At 44.9% G+C, this 19379-nt stretch overlaps 1 long non-coding RNA gene across 2 annotated transcripts; it reads right to left on the minus strand.

Moving 5' to 3' along the window:
• Positions 1 to 8797: 8797 nt before the first annotated feature.
• LOC123330629 lies at positions 8798 to 14041 on the minus strand. Of its 2 annotated transcripts, none has more exons than XR_006546657.2 (2): positions 13852 to 14041; positions 8798 to 9127 (listed from the first exon to the last, which is right to left on the minus strand). It is a non-coding gene; the product is annotated as an uncharacterized LOC123330629 (long non-coding RNA). The 2 variants fall into 2 exon arrangements; XR_006546658.2 differs by lacking the exon at positions 13852 to 14041 and adding an exon at positions 9362 to 9662.
• Between the last annotated feature and the right edge of the window lie 5338 nt (positions 14042 to 19379).

A 19379-nucleotide genomic window follows, 5' to 3' on the forward strand; every position in this document is an offset into this window, starting at 1 on the left:
GGTACTTCTTTATGGGATGCATATTCAGGAAACGTATTAGCCTGACCTAAGGGTGGAGTTCTTGGCTCTCTAACCTTAAAAGTTCATACTTCTGACTCAAAGGCTCAATTGGAGGGTTAGTGGTCCCGACCAGTCTTAACTGATTCAAGTTTGGAGAGCTGTCCAATCCCTGAAAAACAACTTAAACACCCATTACCACAGCGACTGTGGCTCAGACCATGAACTCCTTATTGCCAAATTCAGACTTAAACTGAAGAAAGTAGGGAAAACCACTAGGCCATTCAGGTATGACCTAAATCAAATCCCTTATGATTATACAGTGGAACTGAGAAATAGATTTACAGGCCTAGATCTGATAGACAGAGTGTCTGATGAACTATGGAAGGAGGTTCGTGACATTGTACAGGAGACAGGGATCAAGACCATCCCCATGGAAAAGAAATGCAAAAAAGCAAAATGGCTGTCTGGGGAGGCCTTACAAATAGCTGTGAAAAGAAGAGAAGTGAAAAGCAAAGGAGAAAAGGAAAGATATAAGCATCTGAATGCAGAGTTCCAAAGAATAGCAAGAAGACATAAGAAAGCCTCAGCTATCAATGCAAAGATATAGAGGAAAACAACAGAATGGGAAAGACTAGAGATCTCTTCAAGAAAATTAGAGATACCAAGGGAACATTTCATGCAAAGATGGGCTCGATAAAGGACAGAAATGGTATGGACCTAACAGAAGCAGAAGATATTAAGAAGAGGTGGCAAGAATATATAGAAGAACTGTACAGGCAAGAATATATAGAAGAACTGTACAGAAAAGACCTTCACGACCCAGATAATCATGATGGTGTGATCACTGACCTAGAGCCAGACATCCTGGAATGTGAAGTTAAGTGGGCCTTAGAAAGCATCACTACAAACAAAGCTAGTGGAGGTGATGGAATTCCAGTTGAGCTCTTTCAAATCCTGAAAGATGATGCTGTGAAAGTGCTACACTCAGTATGCCAGCAAATTTGGAAAACTTAGCAGTGGCCACAGGACTGGAAAAGGTCAGTTTTCATTCCAATCCCAAAGAAAGGCAATGCCAAAGAATACTCAAACTACTGCACAATTGCAATCATCTCACACGCTAGTAAAGTAATGCTCAAAATTCTCCAAGCCAGGCTTCAGCAATATGTGAACCATGAACTTCCAGATATTCAAGCTGGTTTTAGAAAAGGCAGAGGAACCAGAGATCAAATTGCCAACATCCGCTGGATCATGGAAAAAGCAAGAGAGTTCCAGAAAAACATCTATTTCTGCTTTATTGACTATGCCAAAGCCTTTGACTGTGTGGATCACAATCAACTGTGGAAAATTCTGAAAGAGATGAGAATACCAGACCACCTGACCTGCCTCTTGAGAAACCTATATGCAGGTCAGGAAGCAACAGTTAGAATTGGACATGGAACAAGAGACTGGTTCCAAGTAGGAAAAGGAGTACATCAAGGCTGTATATTGTCACCCTGCTTATTTAAGTTCTATGCAGAGTACATCATGAGAAACACTGGACTGGAAGAAGCACAAGCTGGAATCAAGACTGCCGGGAGAAATATCAATAACCTCAGATATGCAGATGACACCACCCTTATGGCAGAAAGTGAAGAGGAACTCAAAAGCCTCATGATGAAAGTGAAAGAAGAGAGTGAAAAAGTTGGCCTAAAGCTCAACATTCAGAAAACGAAGATCATGGCATCCGGTCCCATTACTTCATGGAAAATAGATGGGGAAACAGTGGAAACAGTGTCAGACTTTATTTTTCTGGGCTCCAAAATCACTGCAGATGGTGATTGAAGCCATGAAATTAAAAGATGCTTACTTCTTGGAAGAAAAGTTATGACCAACCTAGATAGCATACTGAAAAGCAGAGACATTACTTTGCCAACAAAGGTCCATCTAGGGAAGGCTATGATTTTTCCAGTAGTCATGTATGGATGTGAGAGTTGGACTGTGAAGAAGGCTGAGCGCCAAAGAATTGATGCTTCTGAACTGTGGTGTTGGAGAAGACTCTTGAGAGTCCCTTGGACTGCAAGGAGATCCAACCAGTCCATTCTAAGGGAGATCAGTCCTGGGTGTTCATTGGAAGGACTGATGCTAAAGCTGAAACTCCAGTACTTTGGCCACCTCATGTGAAGAGTTGACTCATTGGAAAAGACCCTGATGCTTGGAGGGATTGGGGGCAGGAGGAGAAGGGGACGACAGAGGATGAGATGGCTGGATGGAATCGCTGACACGATGGACATGAGTTTGAGTGAACTCCGGGAGTAGGTGATGGACAGGGAGGCCTGGCATGCTGCAATTCATGGGGTCGCAAAGAGTCGGACACGACTGAGCGACTGAACTGAACTGAACTGAACTGAACCATAGCGACACCATGGGTTGGAGTTGTCATCTAAAGGGACTGTTAAAGCAATCTTGTGATACAATGTCTAAGCGACATGGAGCTTAGGGGAAGCACAGTTTATAAGAACAATAAAAGTGAGCTATGTCAGTGAAGACAGGTACAGAATGTTACTTATTAAACAAGTTATAGTTGAAGGATTTCAGAAAGGACCTCTTTGCTCTTTTACTGAAAAAGAAACACATGATGATTATATGCCTTTCATGGGATTCTCTTTAAATTAAGGACTTTGTTAACAGGATGTATTCCCTTGTTCACCAGAATACTGGGCAACAAATACTTAGAGAAAAATATCCAGGTAAGGAATTACTGCTATAGTTTTTATATTTGCCATATTTTTATATTTGTCTCCTTATACATTTTAAATTATTTTAAATATACATACTGTAAAGTGCACATTTGCTTTTGGTACACAGCTGCATGCATTGTATCATATGTACATCCACCACATGTGTATCCACCACAATCAGGATAGAAAACATTTCCAGCACCCCAGAAAATCCCTTTGGGTGCCATTCCGTTGTCAAACCCTCTCCCAGGCCCCAGCCTCTGGCAGCTACTGACTTGTTCTCTCTTCCTATGGTCTTGCTTTTCCAGAATGCATAGCGTGGGATCATGTCCTGTGTAACTTTTTGAGACCGGCTTCTTTCACCCATTCATATGGAATGAAGCCTCTATATAAATCTGAAAGGACAGGATTCAGAGGATTTGGGGTTGGTGGACATGTGGGGGTTGGAGAGAGTGCCTGGAGCTTGGAAGTTCATTGCCTGTCCCCATGCCTTGCCCTGTGTATCTCTTCTTCTGACTGTTGATTCCTAATATGCCAGTAATCTTGTAAGTAGCTGGGTTTTGCTGAGTCCTGTGAGCTGCTCTAGAAAATTAATGGAACCCAAGGAAGGGGTGATTTATAGTCAGTTGTTCAGAGGTACAGGATACAACCTGGACTTGGAATTGGCATCCTGAATTAGAAAGGTCATTGGAACCTCCAGTTTGTAGCCCGTTGATCTGAAGCACAGGTTTCCACTGAAGTCTAAGGTGGAGAGTGGTCTGGTAGGACAGCCCTTTACCTATGGAATCTGCTTCGATCTCCAGGTAGACTGAGTAGAATTCTTGGACACTCTACAGGCACCCAAGAATTGCTCATTGATATGGGGAGGCATCCACACACAGATGTGAACACACACATTGGGACTGGGTCCGGGAACCCTTTGCAAGATGTGTAAATAATATGTTCTTTTTTAATGAGTAGTATTCCCAAGCCAAAAAGTACCATTGTTTGTTTATCTGTTCACTCATTGAAAGGTATTTGTATTGTTACCAGCTTGGGGCAATTATGAGTTGAGCTGCTGTAAATGTTTCTTAACTTAGATTCATTAACTGTAATGCTACTTATTTCAAAATGACTTTATCTGCAGAAATTTGAAACTGTAGTTTATGATAGTTAATTTTATTTGAAGTGTTTATTCTAGTAATTTGGGGGGTTAATTAACATTTCTTTAGCATTCACTTTTATTAAATAAATATATAATAGTTTACTAAATAACTACTATGACTTACTATGGGCTTCCCTGGTGGCTCAGATGGTAAAGAATCTGCCTGCAATGCAGGAGACCCAGGTTCGATCCTTGGGTCAGGAAGAGCCCCTGGAGAAGGGAATGGCTCCCCACTCCAGTGTTCTTGCCTGGAGAATTCCATGGACAGAGGAGCCTGGCTGGTTACAGCCCACAGGGTCACAAAGAGTTGGACGTGACTGAGCGACATCTTTATGACTTACTATGCCCCCACAGATTATGACAACCCAAGGTAAAGATCAAGTCTATATAATGCTGCTGCCACTAAGTTGCTTCAGTCGTGCCCAACTCTTTGTGACCCTATGGACCATAGCCTACCTGGTTCACGCTTAGTTCTACCACATGGTACAAGATATTTAGTAAAGGAAACAAGTGATTAAACTTAAAATGACTCACCATGGGGCATCTACCATTATGTTCCCCCTGCTATCCTAGAACATGAAATTCTTCAAACAACCTATGAAGACTCTTGCCAAAAATGTTTAACCTGAACTTCATCAACCCTCTAAACTTACCCTACAGTTTACAGAAAATAGAGGGGAGGGTAGTTAAATGTACACTGGCTTGGTTAACTATTGCTGAGTAACTAAATACCCCACCTGAGCTACTTAACAACAATGAACAGGGATTTCCCTGGTAGTTCAGTGGTTAAGATTCCACACTTCCAAGGCAGGGGACGTGGCTTCGACCCCTAATCAGAGAACTAAGATTCCACATGCTGCACAGCGGGGCAAAAAAAAAGTAGTCTGCAACAATGAACGGTATTGCACACAGTGGTCCAAGAGAAGACAAGGAGAAAGTCACAATGTCTCACATGACCTAGTCTCAGACGGCACAAGCCGTCACTTCTGCCATATTCCATTTATTAAAAGTGAATCAGTGAGGATGGTGACTGCAGCCACAAAGTTAAAAGACACTTGCTCCTAGGAGGAAAAGCTATGACAAGTTTAGACAGTGTATTAAAAAGCAGAGACATCACTTTGCCGACAAAGGTCCATATAGACAAAGCTACGTTTTTTCCGGTAGTCATGTATGGATGTGAGAGTTGGACCATAAAGAAGGCTGAGTGCCAAATATTTGATGCTTTTGAACTGTAGTATTGGAGAAGACTCTTGAGAGTCCCTTGGACTGCAAGGAGATCCAACCAGTCAGTCCTAAAGGAAATCACCCCTGACTATTTATTGGAAGGACTGATGCTGAAGATGAAGCTCCAATACTTTGGCCACCTGATACGAAAAACCAATGAATTGGAAAAGACCCTGATGCTGAGAAAAATTGAAGGCAGGAGGAGGAGACGACAGAGGATGAGATGGTTGGATGGCATCACCAACTTAATGGACATGAGTTTAGGCAAACTCCAGGAGATAGTGAAGGACAGCAAAGCCTGGCGTGCTGCAGTCCATGGGGTCGAAAAGAGCTGGACACCACTGAGTGACTGAACTGAACTGAACTGAACTGAATTGAAGGGTAAGCTTCATTTACATTATTAAAAAATACTGACTATATTCCCTATGTTGTACAAAAGGTCCTTGTAGCCTATCTTAAGGGCTTCCCTGGTGGTTCAGATGGTAAAGAATCTGCCTGCAATGCAGGAGAACCCGGGTTTGATCCCTGGGTCAAGAAGATCTCCTGGAGAAGGGAATGGCAACCCACTCCAGTATTCTTGCCTGGAGAGTCCCATGGACAGAGGAGCCTGGTGGGCTACAGTCTATGGGGTTGCAAAGAGTAGGACACAACTGAATGACTAACACTTTATGGGGCTTCCTATCAGAGATACCAAAGGAACATTTCATGCACAGATGAGCTCGATAAAGGACAGAAATGGTATGGACTAACAGAAGCAAAAGATATCAAGAAGAGATGGCAAGAATACACAGAAGAACTGTACAAAAAAGATCTTCACGACCCAGATAATCATGATGGTGTGATCACTGACCTAGAGCCAGACATCCTGGAATGTGAAGTAAAGTGGGCCTTAGAAAGCATCACTACGAACAAAGCTAGTGGAGGTGATGGAATTCCAGTTGAGCTCTTTCAAATCCTGAAAGATGATGCTGTGAAAGTGCTGCACTCAATATGCCAGCAAATTTGGAAAACTTAGCAGTGGCCACAGGACTGGAAGAGGTCAGTTTTCATTCCAATCCCAAAGAAAGGCAATGCCAAAGAATGCTCAAACTACTGCACAATTGCACTCATCTCACACGCTAGTAAAGTAATGCTCAAAATTCTCCAAGCCAGGCTTCAGCAATATGTGAACCGTGAACTTCCTTATGTTCAAGCTGGTTTTAGAAAAGGCAGAGGAACCAGAGATCAAATTGCCAACATCCGCTGGATCATAGAAAAAGCAAGAGAGTTCCAGAAAAACATCTATTTCTGCTTTATTGACTATGCCAAAGCCTTTGACTGTGTGGATCACAATAAACTGTGGAAAATTCTGAAAGAGATGGGAATACCAGACCACCTGATCTGCCTCTTGAGAAATCTGTATGCAGGTCAGGAAGCAACAGTTAGAACTGGACATGGAACAACAGACTGGTTCCAAATAGGAAAAGGAGTCCGTCAAGGCTGTATATTGTCACCCTGTTTATTTAACTTCTATGCAGAGTACATCATGAGAAACACTGGACTAGAAGAAACACAAGCTGGAATCAAGATTGCCAGGAGAAATATCAATAACCTCAGATATGCAGATGACACCATCCTTATGGCAGAAAGTGAAGAGGAACTCAGAAGCCTCTTGATGAAAGTGAAAGTGGAGAGTGAAAAAGTTGGCTTAAAGCTCAACATTCAGAAAATGAAGATCATGGCATCCGGTCCCACCACTTCATGGCAAATAGATGGGGAAACAGTGGAAACAGTGTCAGACTTTATTTTGGGGGGCTCCAAAATCACTACAGATGGTGACTGCAGCCATGAAATTAAAAGACGCTTACTCCTTGGAAGGAAAGTTATGACCAACCTAGATAGCATATTCAAAAGCAGAGACATTACTTTGCCAATAAAGGTTCGTCTAGTCAAGGCTATGGTTTTTCCTGTGGTCATATATGGATGTGAGAGTTGGACTGTGAAGAAGGCTGAGCGCCGAAGAATTGATGCTTCTGAACTGTGGTGTTGGAGAAGACTCTTTAGAGTCCCTTGGACTGCAAGGAGATCCAATAAGTCCATTCTGAAGGAGATCAGCCCTGGGATTTCTTTGGAAGGAATGATGCTAAAGCTGAAACTCCAGTACTTTGGCCACCTCATTCGAGGAGTTGACTCATTGGAAAAGACCCTGATGCTGGGAGGGATTGGGGGCAGGAGAAGGGGACAACAGAGGATGAGATGGCTGGATGGCATCCCTGACTCAATGGACGTGAGTTTGAGTGAACTCCGGGAGTTGGTGACGGACAGGGAGGCCTGGCGTGCTGCTATTCATGGGGTCGCAAAGAGTCAGACATGACTGAGCAACTGATCTGATCTAATCTGATCTTATACCCAATGGCTGCAATCCCCCATCCTCTGTTCCTATATTGCCCCTCCTCCCCTCTCTGCTGGTAACCACCAGTCTGTTCTCTCTATCTGTGAGCCTGATTCCCTTTATTAGCTTGTTGTACTTTTTTAGATTCCACATATAAGTAATATCATATAATATTTGTCTTTCTCTGTCCGACTTATTTCACTTCGCACAATGCCCTCCAAAGCCATCCATGTTGCTGGAAATAGCAAAATTTATGGCTGAGTAGTATTTCATTGTATATGCAGCACATCTTCTTTATTCATTCATCTGTTGATGGTCAGTTAAGGTGCTTCCATGTCTTGGCAATTGTGAATAGCACTGCTATAAACATTGGGGTGCATGTACCTTTTCAAATTAGTGTTTTTGCTTTTTTGGGTATCTATATCTAGGAGTGGAATGGCTGGGTCATATGGTAACTCTATTTTTGACTTTTTGAGAAATCTCCATACTATATTCCACAGTGGCAGCACCAATTAACATTCCCATCAACAGCATGTGAGGGTTCCCTTTTCTCCACATCTTAGCCGACATCCGTTGTTTGTGGTCTTTTTGATGATAGTGGTTCTGACATCTGTGAAATGATATCTCATTGTGGTTTTGATTTGCATTTCCCTGATGATTAATGATATTGAGCATCTTTTCACACGGGCCTGTGAAAGCCAAGTTCTATCCCCCGTAATTGGCTAGCCCTGGGAGGGGCAGTCTTTCCAGGCCCCAGAGATCAGTTCAGTTCCGTTCAGTCACTCAGTTGTGTCCGACTCTTTGGGACCCCATGGACTGCAGCACTCCAGGCTTCCCTGTCCATCACCAACTCCTAGAGTTTGCTCAAACTCATGTCCATTGAGTCAGTGATGCCATCCAACCATCTCATCCTCTGTCGTCCCCTTTGCCTTCTGCCCTCTATCTTTCCCAGCATCAGGGTCTTTTCCAACGAGTCAGCTCTTTGCATCAGGTGGCCAAAGGATTGGAGTTTCAGCTTCAGTATCAGTCCTTCCAATGAACACCCAGGACTGATGTCCTTTAGGATGGACTGGTTAGATCTCCTTGCAGTCCAAGGGACTCTCAAGAGTCGTCTCCAACACCACAGTTCAATACCATCAATTCTTCCGCACTCAGCTTTCTTTATAGTCCAACTCTCACATCCATACACGACTACTGGAAAAACCATAGCTTTGACTAGACAGACCTTTGTTGGCAAAGTAATGCTTCTGCTTTTTAATATGCTGTCTAGGTTGTTCATAGTTATCCTTCCAAGAAGCAAGCGTCTTTTAATTTCATGACTGTAGTCACCATCTGCAGTGATTTTGGAGCCCCTGAAAATCAAAACATCTTAATACAAATGGTTAATACACATAGTGACTTTAAAAATTTTAGTGTGAGAGTCAGGAATCTGGGAGTGGCTTATCTGGGTGGCTCTGGCTCAGGGTCTCTAGGTTACCATCCAGATGCTGGCCAGACCGCGGTCATCTGAAACTGGATGGAGCCGGAGGATCTGCATCCAAGATGGCCCAGGCATCTTGTTTTCTCTGCTGGAAGAAAGCCTCCATTCCTTGCTGACTTTGGCCAGCAGCCTTGGTTCTTCACCACATGGGCCTCTTCAGAGGGCTACTGGCTTCTCCCAGGGCAAGCGATCTGATGGTGAAAGAGATGAGGCGCAAAGATCAGTTAATATCAGAAGTGACGTACCATCACAATGGTTAGTTGGTCAGACTAATCATTGTGAGGGAAAGGGCTGGACAGGATATGAATCCCAGGCAGGCGGGATCTCCATGTGCCAACTGCAGACCACCATGGCCCACCAGAGATTTGTATCCTTCCCACGTGCAGAACACAGTCAGCTCCTCCCAGAGTCCCCAGGAATCTCACCCTGCAATAGCATCTGCTCAATGTCGGCAATCTCACAGTGCACATCAGGTCTGGATGTTATCATAGTTCCTTAAATCCAATTGCTCCATTCCAGTTCTTCTTGCTAAATTATCTGCTCCACCCCAACCCTCTGTGTATTAGTCATCTCAGTCTACTGTAGCAAAATCCCGCAGATTGGGGGCCTTAAACAACAGACATTTATGTCTCACACATCTGGAAGCTGGAAGTCCAAGATCAGGGTACCAGTGCGGTTAAGATCTGATCAGGACTCTCCTCCTGGCTTAGAGCTGGGTTTTTTTTTTTTTTTTTTGATGGCCTTTTTACTGTATCCTCACATGGAAGACAGAGAGAGAGAGACAGAACTAGTTCTCTGGTCTCTTTACAATCTTATCACTAGAACCCCACCCTTGTGGTCTCATCTAAACCTAATTACCTCCAAAATCTCCACCTCCAAATGCCATCACATTGGGAGTTAGGGCTTCATAATGAACTTTAATGGGCCATGGATATTCAGTTTATACACCCTGCCCTACTGAACATACAGTGGGACAGACACAGAATAACCACTCTAGACAATCCTCCTCAAAAAGGGAGAAGATGAGAGCATGGAGCAGTTGCTGGTCCATACAGGTTCCAAGCCAAGCAACTGTTGTTAAATTCCTTAATTTATGTCTCAGGGTTTGGGAACCACACTACAAGGCTCTGGTATACATATAGCTGAGTCCCTTTGCTGTTCAGCTGAAAACATCACAACATTGTTAATTGGCTAATCAGCTATGTATGTGTGTTAATTGCTCAGTTGTGTCCGACTCTTTGCAACCCCCTGGACTGTAGCCCCCAGGCTCCTCTGTCCTTGGAATTCTCCAGGCAAGAATACTGGAGTGGGTAGCCACTCACTTCTCCAGGGAATCTTTGTGATCCAGAGATTGAACCTGGGTCTCCTGCATTCGCAGTCAGATTCTTTACCATCTGAGCCACCAGAGACCATACTCCAATACAAAATAAAAAGTTTTTTTAAAAAAGGGAGAAGACAAGAGTATGAAGCAGTTGCTGGTCCATGAAGATTCCAAGCCAGGCAAATGTCATAAGCTCTTTAATCATGTCTCAGGGCTTGGAAACCATACTCCAAGGCTCCTGACTGCCCTCTGGGCTCTTGGTCCTTCCCTGTGACTCATCCTTCCTTTTTCATGAAGGTATCATGTGTTAGCAGCTGGGGAATATTCTCAGCCTGCTTCTTGTCAGTAGAAATTTGAGGATCCAAAGACCTCCTTTTTTCTTGTACTACCTCTGTCCCTTTCAGTCCAAATCAGTAATGATTCTGTGCAAGTAATTCTCACAAAAACTTTATGGATTTTCTGCTAATCTCCACGGATCTCCTCCATTAGACAAAGACAACACGCCCAAATCTCTTTGAGATGAGATTTTCTCCACAAAGATAGGGCTTCTGAAGACAGCTGAGGGGCAATGGGCTGACGCTTCTGGGAGCACTAGGTAATTTTTTGGCTGCACCATTTGACATGCAGGATTTTAGTTTCCCAACCAGGGATTGAACCTGTGCCCCCTGCAGCAGAAGCTCAGAATCTTAACCAGCAGGGAAGTGCCAAGGAGCACCATCCTTTTATTTTGAGGGTCTGTGAGTGTCTCAGATCATTGGGGCTGCAGTAACACAACACCACGGACTGGGTAATTGATGAACAACAGATATCTATTCGCACAGTTCTGGAGGCTGGAAGGGTTGAGTCCAGGGTACCGGCTTGGTTGGGTTCTGGTGAGGGCCCTCCTCCAGGTTGCAGATGTCTCCTTGTGCCCTCACATGGTGAAAAGGGCTAGCGAGCTCGGTGGGGTCTGTTTTATAAGAATGCTAATCCCATTCAGGGGGCTCCACCCTGTCAACCACAAATTGACACTGGGCATGCTGCTTGATGGACTTCCCTCATAGCTCAGCTAGTAAAGAATCCATCTGCAATGCAGGAGACCTTGGTTTGATTCCTGGGTCAGGAAGATCCACTGGAGAAGGAAAAAACTACCCACTCCAGTATTCTGGCCTGGAGAATTCCAAGGGGTCACAAAGAGTCGGACACGACTGAGCGCCTTTCACTTTCATGGTGCTTGCCATCTACCTCCTCAAGGATTAGGTCATGTACCACTGTAGCTGCTGACCTCTAACACCCCCTAAAGGGGTTCAGGGTGGAGAGCAGAAATGAGGCACTCTGTGCTCCCGGAAAACTGGCAGGATGGGTTTTCAGATAATCAGATATTCTCAGGAGCTGACATTATGAGCCCAATTCTTGTATCTCCTCATATCTAGAAAAGGACTAAAATCCATCATGGCGATGACTGTTTCTCATGACTAGCAGAAGCTTCATGAGACCAGTAGAAATGTTCTAAAAAGTAAACAGGCTTGATTGCATGTATTCTCAGTTCAGTTCAGTTCAGTTGCTCAGTCGTGTCTGACTCTTTGCGACCCCATGGACTGCAGCACACCAGGCCTCCCTGTCCATCACCAACTCCTGGAGTTTACTCAAATTCATGTCCATCGAGTCGGTGATGCCATCCAACCATTTCATCTTCTGTCGTCCCCTTCTCCTTTCGCCTTCAATCTTTCCCAGCCTCAGAGTCTTTTCAAATGAGTCAGCTCTTCGTGTCAGGTGGCCAAAGTATTGGAGTTTCAGCTTCGGCATCAGTCCTTCCAATGAACAGTCAGGACTGACCTCCTTTAGGATGGACTGGTTGGATCTCCTTGCAGTCCAAGGGACTCTCAAGAGTCTTCTGCTTTCACCCAAATCACACATATACTGACCTTCCCCCCTGCTTCTTTGGAGCAGTTTCTCAGAGCTAGCTGAGGTGCTATCTCCCAGACTGCAGTCCTCATTTTGCCCCAGATAAAACTTAACTTGAAACTCTCACGTGCATTTTTTAAGTTGACCTAAGCACCTTCCAAACGCCCCACCTCCTAATGCCATCATGTTGGGGGGTTGGGATTACAACGTAGGAATCTGGGGGAGATAGGAGCATTCAGGCCACAGCAGTCAGGCGCTTTTAATCTTGTTAGAGGGCTTTTTGTCCGACAAAAGTGCTCTGGTGGTAGGGCTTTATGTCTTTCTGAAACCCTTCAAAATGATTTATAGGCGCAGTCTAGGGTCTATCACTGGACCACAGTTTTTCTGGCAGGGCTTTGAATTTGACCTTTTGCTTGGAAGCCATTCCTTGATTCTAGCATAACTTGTCTTCTGGCCGAGCTGAAAACCATCCAGTCCGAGCTCCTTTCAGCTTAATGGTCTTTCTGTTCATTTCTCTCTCCCCCTGACTTATTATGAGTAACTAGTGGAAACCAGGCAGCCCTGGCTCCGAATCTCCTTGACTAGATCACGAGCCCGCCGGGTGCGTTTCCCTCTGTCCACGTGGCTGCAGGCAGTGGCATCACCAGCATCTCCTTTCTCCAGTTTCCGACAACACTTCCCTCACTTTCCTGCCAGCTCTCACCTGAGTCTTTAAAGGCCTTGGCTCTTTAAAAAAAAAAAAAAATTACTTTTTAAAAATGCTTGCCTTAAAAAAATATTTAGAGGGCTTCCTTGGTGGCTCAGTGGTAAAGAATCCGCCAGCCAATGCAGGAGACACGGGTTTGATCCCCGGGCCAGGAAGATTCCACATGCCCTGGACCAACTAAGCCCGGGCGCCACAGTTAATGAGCCCATGTACTGCTACTACTGAGGCCCGAGCACTCTAGAGCCCGTGTTCTGAAACAAGAGAAACCACTGCAATAAGAAACTGTTGCACATAGCGAAGAGTAGCCCCCAATCGATGAAATCAGAGAAAAAAAAACCCATGCAGCAGCAAAGACCCAGCACAGCCAAAAGTAAAAATACATAAAATTATTTCCAAAACTATGCATTTATTTATTTGGCTGTGCCGGGTCTTAGTGGCAGCAACTTTGATCTTCCTTGTGGCATGCAGGCTCCTTTAGCTGAGGCATGAGAACAATTAATTGCGGCATGTGGGATCTAGTTCCCTGACCAGGGATTGAACCCAGACCTTCTGTGTTAGGAATGCAGAGTCTTAGCCACTGGACCTTCCCTTGTGCCTCAGCTGGTAAAGAGTCCACCTGCAATGTGGGAGACCTGGGTTTGATCCCTGGGTTGGGAAGGTCCCCTGGAGAAGGGAAAGGCTACCAACTCGAGTATTCTGGCCTGGAGAATTCCATGGACTGTATAGTCCATGGGGTTGCAAAGAGTCGGACAAAAGTGAGTGACTTTCACTTTTGCTTCAGCCACTGGACCACCAGGGAAGTCTCAAGACCTTGACTCTCTTATTCACAGCTTCTTCAAGGGGCTCCAGGCTTTCACCAATACTCTCAACAAAGCCCACTGCCAGGTGCCAAAGCCATTCTCACATTTTGAGTTCCCATCATAGGACCCTGTCTACAAATGGGTACTCTCTATGCTACCAACTTAGTCCCGAACTGTGCAGCTTGAAGCAGTGGAAATGATTACCTTGCAGTTTCTGAGGCTCAGGTATCTGAGTGGCTTAGCCAGTGGTTCCCATGCAGGGTCTCCCAGGAAGCTCCTGTCCAGACGTTGGTGGGTGTTGCGGTCATCTGACACTTTACTGGATCTGCAGCATCTATGCCCATGAGGCTTTCTTTGCTATGAGGGCCTCTCCATGGGGCCACTAGTGACTTGGCAGCTGACTGCCCCTAGAGCAAGTGATGGGAGGGGAGGGAGTGAAGACAAGATGGAAGTAGCCACGTGTCTGTTGTAACTTAATTCTAGACGAGACCGGCATCACGATTTCTGTGTTCTACTGGACCATCCCCATACCATGTGAAAGGATGTGAAATCCCAGGAGCACGGAGCATTATGGGTCATTTTGGAGGCTGATGATCACATAATTATTTAGGGGCGAAATGTCATGCTGTCAATAACTTACATACTTCCACACACACAAAAAAAGAAGCAAACTTAGTAACAATACAGTTAAGCCCCTTCATATGAACATTCCAGTTGTAAACTTCAAAGATGTGAACGTGCATTCACATGCCCAAACATGTTAGCTGGTTCACGTGTCTGATGTACATTGGGTTCACTCAGCTCCTGGAATTTCGGGCTGTCATATGCATGCACCCTCTGCAAGTGGTTGGGCTTTTGTGTACTTTACTGCACAGTACTATGTAGGGTACAGCAGTGCGGTATCTTTATTTCAGGCCCAGGATGTTAAGAAGCAAGCATAAAAGCAGCGGCGATGTAGCTTGGTGACTGGGTGTGAGTGAAGTCACAGCTGGCCCTCTGTCTCCTATTGCTGGTAATTCTTCAGCTCTGCCATCTCCCACCTCTTCTCCCTCCTCCAATCAGTACCCCCTTCTTGCCTGTTCTCTTGATGCCAGCCCGTGTGCCAGCTATTGTACTGCACCACTGGACTTTGAAGATACAGTATGGTAAGATTTAAAACATTTTCTTTATTTTTTGTGTTTGTTTTCTACGTATTATTAGTGTGAAAATATTATAAACCGATTATGTGCCTGCTCAGTCACTTCAGTCATGTCTGGCTTTTTGCAGCCCTACGGACTGTAGCCCACCAGGCTGCTCTGTCCATGGGATTCTCCAGGCAAGAATACTGGAGTGGGTTGCCATGCCCTCCTTCAGGGGATCTTCCCAACCCAGGGATCAAACCTGAGTCTCTTACACTTCCTGCATTGCCGGTGGATTCTTTACCACTGGCGCCACCTGGAAGCTCCTGTTAATAGTACAGGACTATACAGCCGATGGTGTTAGTCAGGTACCTACGGCTAACGCTTGGGACTTGTGAACAGATTTCACTTGCTAACGTGTTCTCGGAATGGACATTCTTGGTTCGTAGAGGCGTTACTGTATGTGACCCTTTGTGATCCTATCGGTGTAGATCACCAGGCTCCTCTGTCCATGGGATTCCCCAGGTAAGAATACTGGAGTGGGTTGCCATGCCCTCCCCCAGGAGATCTTCCCAATCCAGGGATCCAACCTGCATCTCCTGCATTGACAGGCGAGTTCTTTACCACTCGCACCACCTGGGAAGCCCCAGGGAACTTCCTGGAATTATATCTAAATCTATGGGACTTTACTGAGCTTTTCTTTCTACTTTTCTACATATTTGCATATTTTCATAGTAAAAAACGAGAAAGAAAAAACTCCAATTTAGGTTTTCTGCGTGGGGGTGACCAGATGGCTTACTGTTCAAGTATCATCTAGAAACCAGCTTTCCTTTCTCCCCAGCCTTCCGACATTCAGCAGCAAAGCCTGCGCTGCACAGAGGACTCAATGCCTTCCCAGCTGGCTACCTGCAGCTGCACACAAAGGGGGGGGGGTTGGGGGGGCGCTGAGTCAGCAACACGGCCCAGAAATAGGAGCAGGTGAACCGCAAGACGCTCTCCCCCAGGTATTCCTGGGAGACGTTCTCAAACACACCAGCACTTTTTCTGATTTCGCTCCTAAATTTCTTTAGAGGAGCAGTTACACGGAATACTTTTCCTGACCTTGCCTTCAAGGTCAGTGTTGATCCCGGGGCTTTAGCAGAGTCAGCGGTCTTGTTTAACTTTGCCTTTGCCCTGTTTGTTAATTCAGCTTGGGTTCACTTAGTTCCTGGAATTTCGGTCCTGATTTCATAATAATAAAACAACTTTGGAGGGATAACCAGCTGTGACTGTTGAGTCACAACTCTAATTTATTAAGGAACTCTGTGAAATCCCAGTGTTCAGTAAGAGTTTCTGTAAGAATAGAATTACAAAAGAAATTCTTTTTAGAGTTAAATATTAACTTGTGATCAGTTTTCCAGAGGAGTTTGAAACTGAAACTGGTGAAGGTGAAAAACTGCCCTTTGGGGTATTGCGAGCAGTTTGTACATTTTAAGACAGAAGCAAACATTTATGTTTAGAGTTGACCTTCAATTTGTCCTGGGTGATAATACTTTGGTGACTTCTTTTACTTATTCAGATATTTAAAAAAATGCCTACACATTATTTTGGAGAAATCTTGAGGCAGTTGGAAATAATTCAATTGCAGATGTTTCAGATTGGCATGTGAGGGGTTCTGTTTAATGTTAAACTGGTGTATCTCTAGCAGGACACCTTTGCAGTGGGGAGGATCAGAAGGGAACCAGCCACAGGGTGATGGTTTGCCAGCTCAGCTATATTTCCCAGGATTCCTTTTCTTGTATGTTTCCAGTTTGATTGCGCTATTGAGTCATGCAGTTGTGTTTGACTCTTTGTGACCCTGAAGACTGTAGCCCACAAGGCTCCTCTGTCCATAGGATTTTCCAGGCAAGAATACTGGAGTGCGTTGCTGTTCCCTTCTCCAAGGGAATCTTCCTGTCCCAGGGATCGAACCCACGTCTCTTATGTCTCCTGCACTGGCAGGCGTGTTCTTTACCATTAGCGCCACCTGGGAATGATCTCTAATTGAGCTATAAGAGATATTTTATCCTGAGAGTTGCACCTGCCTTCCTCCAGCCAGGCTTTCCTTGCCAAACATAAAATCATGGAAGGTTGACACTGGCATGGCCTGTACAGATTACCTTGTTCACTTGGATCCTAAAGTTGGTCCATCATAAGACTCATCTGGGAAGTATTTTTTGAAATATGGTTTCCCTAGTACCACCCTGGAAGATTCCAGGTCAGGAAATCTGAGCTCAGGACATCTGAATTTTAGGAAGTCCTTAGGTGGTTAGAATGGTCAGCTAAGTGGGTTTGCTGGTCATTGCAATTTTCAAAGTGTGGTCTTTGGACCAGGAGTACTAGCATCATTACCTAAAATCTTGTTTTGGACACACAGATTTCTGCACCACCTCCCAACCCCACAGACCTTCTGAATCAGAGGCCTGTGTTTGGGGGCCTGGCACTCTGTGGTTTAACAAACCCTCCTGGGGATTCTGATGCATGATAAAATTTGAGAACCAAATCGAGTTTAATCTCTCATTTCACAGTCAATGAAACTGAGTCTAAAGAGAGGGACACATCTTTGGCTTAATATAAGGAGACAAGCCACTCTTTCCATTTTTTGGAAGCAGTGACAGAAGTTTATTTTCTTGGGCTCCAAAATCATTGCAGATGGTGACTGCAGCCATGAAATTAAAACATACTTGCTCCTTGGAAGAAAAGCTATGACAAACCCAGACAACGTATTAAAAAGCAGAGACATCACTACGCTCAGGAAGGTCCATAGAGTCAAAGTTATAGTTTTTCCAGTAGTCATGTATGGATGTGAGAGTTAGACCATAAAGAAAGCTGAGTGCTGAAGAACTGATGCTTTAAAAAAAAAAAAAAAGAATTGATGCTTTTGAACTGTGATGCTGGAGAAGACTCTTGAGAGTCCCTCGGACTGCAAGGAGATCCAACCAGTCCATCCCAAAGGAAATCAGTCCTGAGTGTTCATTGGAAGGACTGATGCTGAAGCTGAAGCTACAGTACTTTGTCCATCTGATGTGAAGAGCTGACTCATTTGAAACGAGCCTGATGCTGGGAAAGATTGAGGGCAGGAGGAGAAGGGGACAACAGAGGATGAGATGGTTGGATGGCATCACCGACTCAGTGGACATAAGTTTGAGCAAACTCCAGGAAATAGGGGCCAGGAAAGCCTGGTGTGGTGCAGTCGATGGAACTGCAGAGTTGGACACGACTTTGTGACTGAACAACAACAACAACAAGGAGAGGAGAAGAGTAAGCAGCCTCTTATGGCACTCAGGTGTTTTGAGGAGAGAATACTCACAGCCTTTGTCTTGAGAAACCTCAGGTTACTACACTTGTGAAAGCAAAGTTGTCATCAACTAGAATATAATACACGATCCAATGAGCCAGTTTGTAGTCCAAGATGCCAAAGGAATCGTTGTTTAGGAGTGCATATCCATTTAGTCAAGGCTCTGGTTTTTCCAGTGGTCATGTATGGATGCGAGAGTTGGACTGTGAAGAAAGCTGAGCACTGAAGAATTGATGCTTTTGAACTGTGGTGTTGGAGAAGACTCTTGAGAGTCCCTCGGACTGCAAGGAGATCCAACCAGTCCATCCCAAAGGAAATCAGTCCTGAGTGTTCATTGGAAGGACTGATGCTGAAGCTGAAGCTCCAATACTTTGTCCATCTGATGTGAAGAGCTGACTCATTTGAAAAGACCCTGATGCTGGGAAAGATTGAGGGCTGGAGGAAAAGGGGACGACAGAGGATGAGACAGCTGGATGGCATTATTGACTCGATGGACGTGAGTTTGAGTGAACTCGGGAGTTGGTGATGGACAGGGAGGCCTGGCGTGCTGCGATTCATGGGGTCGCAAAGAGTCGGACATGACTGAGTGACTGAACTGAACTGAACTGAACTGATTAGGGAAAAATCAAGAGCTGTAGCACTAAGGTAAGCTTCATGGAGAAGAATTTTAAAAGCTGGAAAAGATTTGCACCAATGGAAAAAGAGAAGGCGGCTCATTCCCCAGGTGGGAAAACCACAGGGAGGAAAAGGTGGAGAAAGGAAAATTGCAGCCAGGCTCAAGTGGAAGGTGCAAGTTAAGACAAAGAGAAAGCTTGTGGGCTGGATCTTGGAGATTATTTTAGGAAAACAGGTGGGAAAACAGTAGATACAAACCGTTCTGAATGTGGCTGTTGTTCATTTGCTCAGTTGTGCCCATTTCTTTCCGATCCCATGAACTGCAGCATGCCAGGCTTCCCTGTCCTTCACTCTCTCCTGGGGTTTGCTCAAACTCACATCCATTGAGTCAGTGATACTATCTAACCATCTCATTCTCTGTTGCCCTCTTCTCCTCTTGCCCTCCATCTTTCCCAGCATCAGGGTCTTTTCCAGCAAGTTGGCTCTTCACATAAGGTGGCCAAAGTGTTGGAGCTTCAGCTTAGGTAGGAGCAGAGGTGTATTTCACATTATAAGGCTGTCTTGTAAAATCTGAATCCACCAAACAACTTTGCTAGTTGGGACTGATCTGGAGGTTTCCCAGGTGATAAAGAATATGCCTGCCAATGCAGGAGGCACGTGTTCGATCTCTGGGTCAGGAAGTT

Source organism: Bubalus bubalis, chromosome 19 (assembly GCF_019923935.1).
Source record: "Bubalus bubalis isolate 160015118507 breed Murrah chromosome 19, NDDB_SH_1, whole genome shotgun sequence".
NCBI lineage: Eukaryota > Metazoa > Chordata > Mammalia > Artiodactyla > Bovidae > Bubalus > Bubalus bubalis.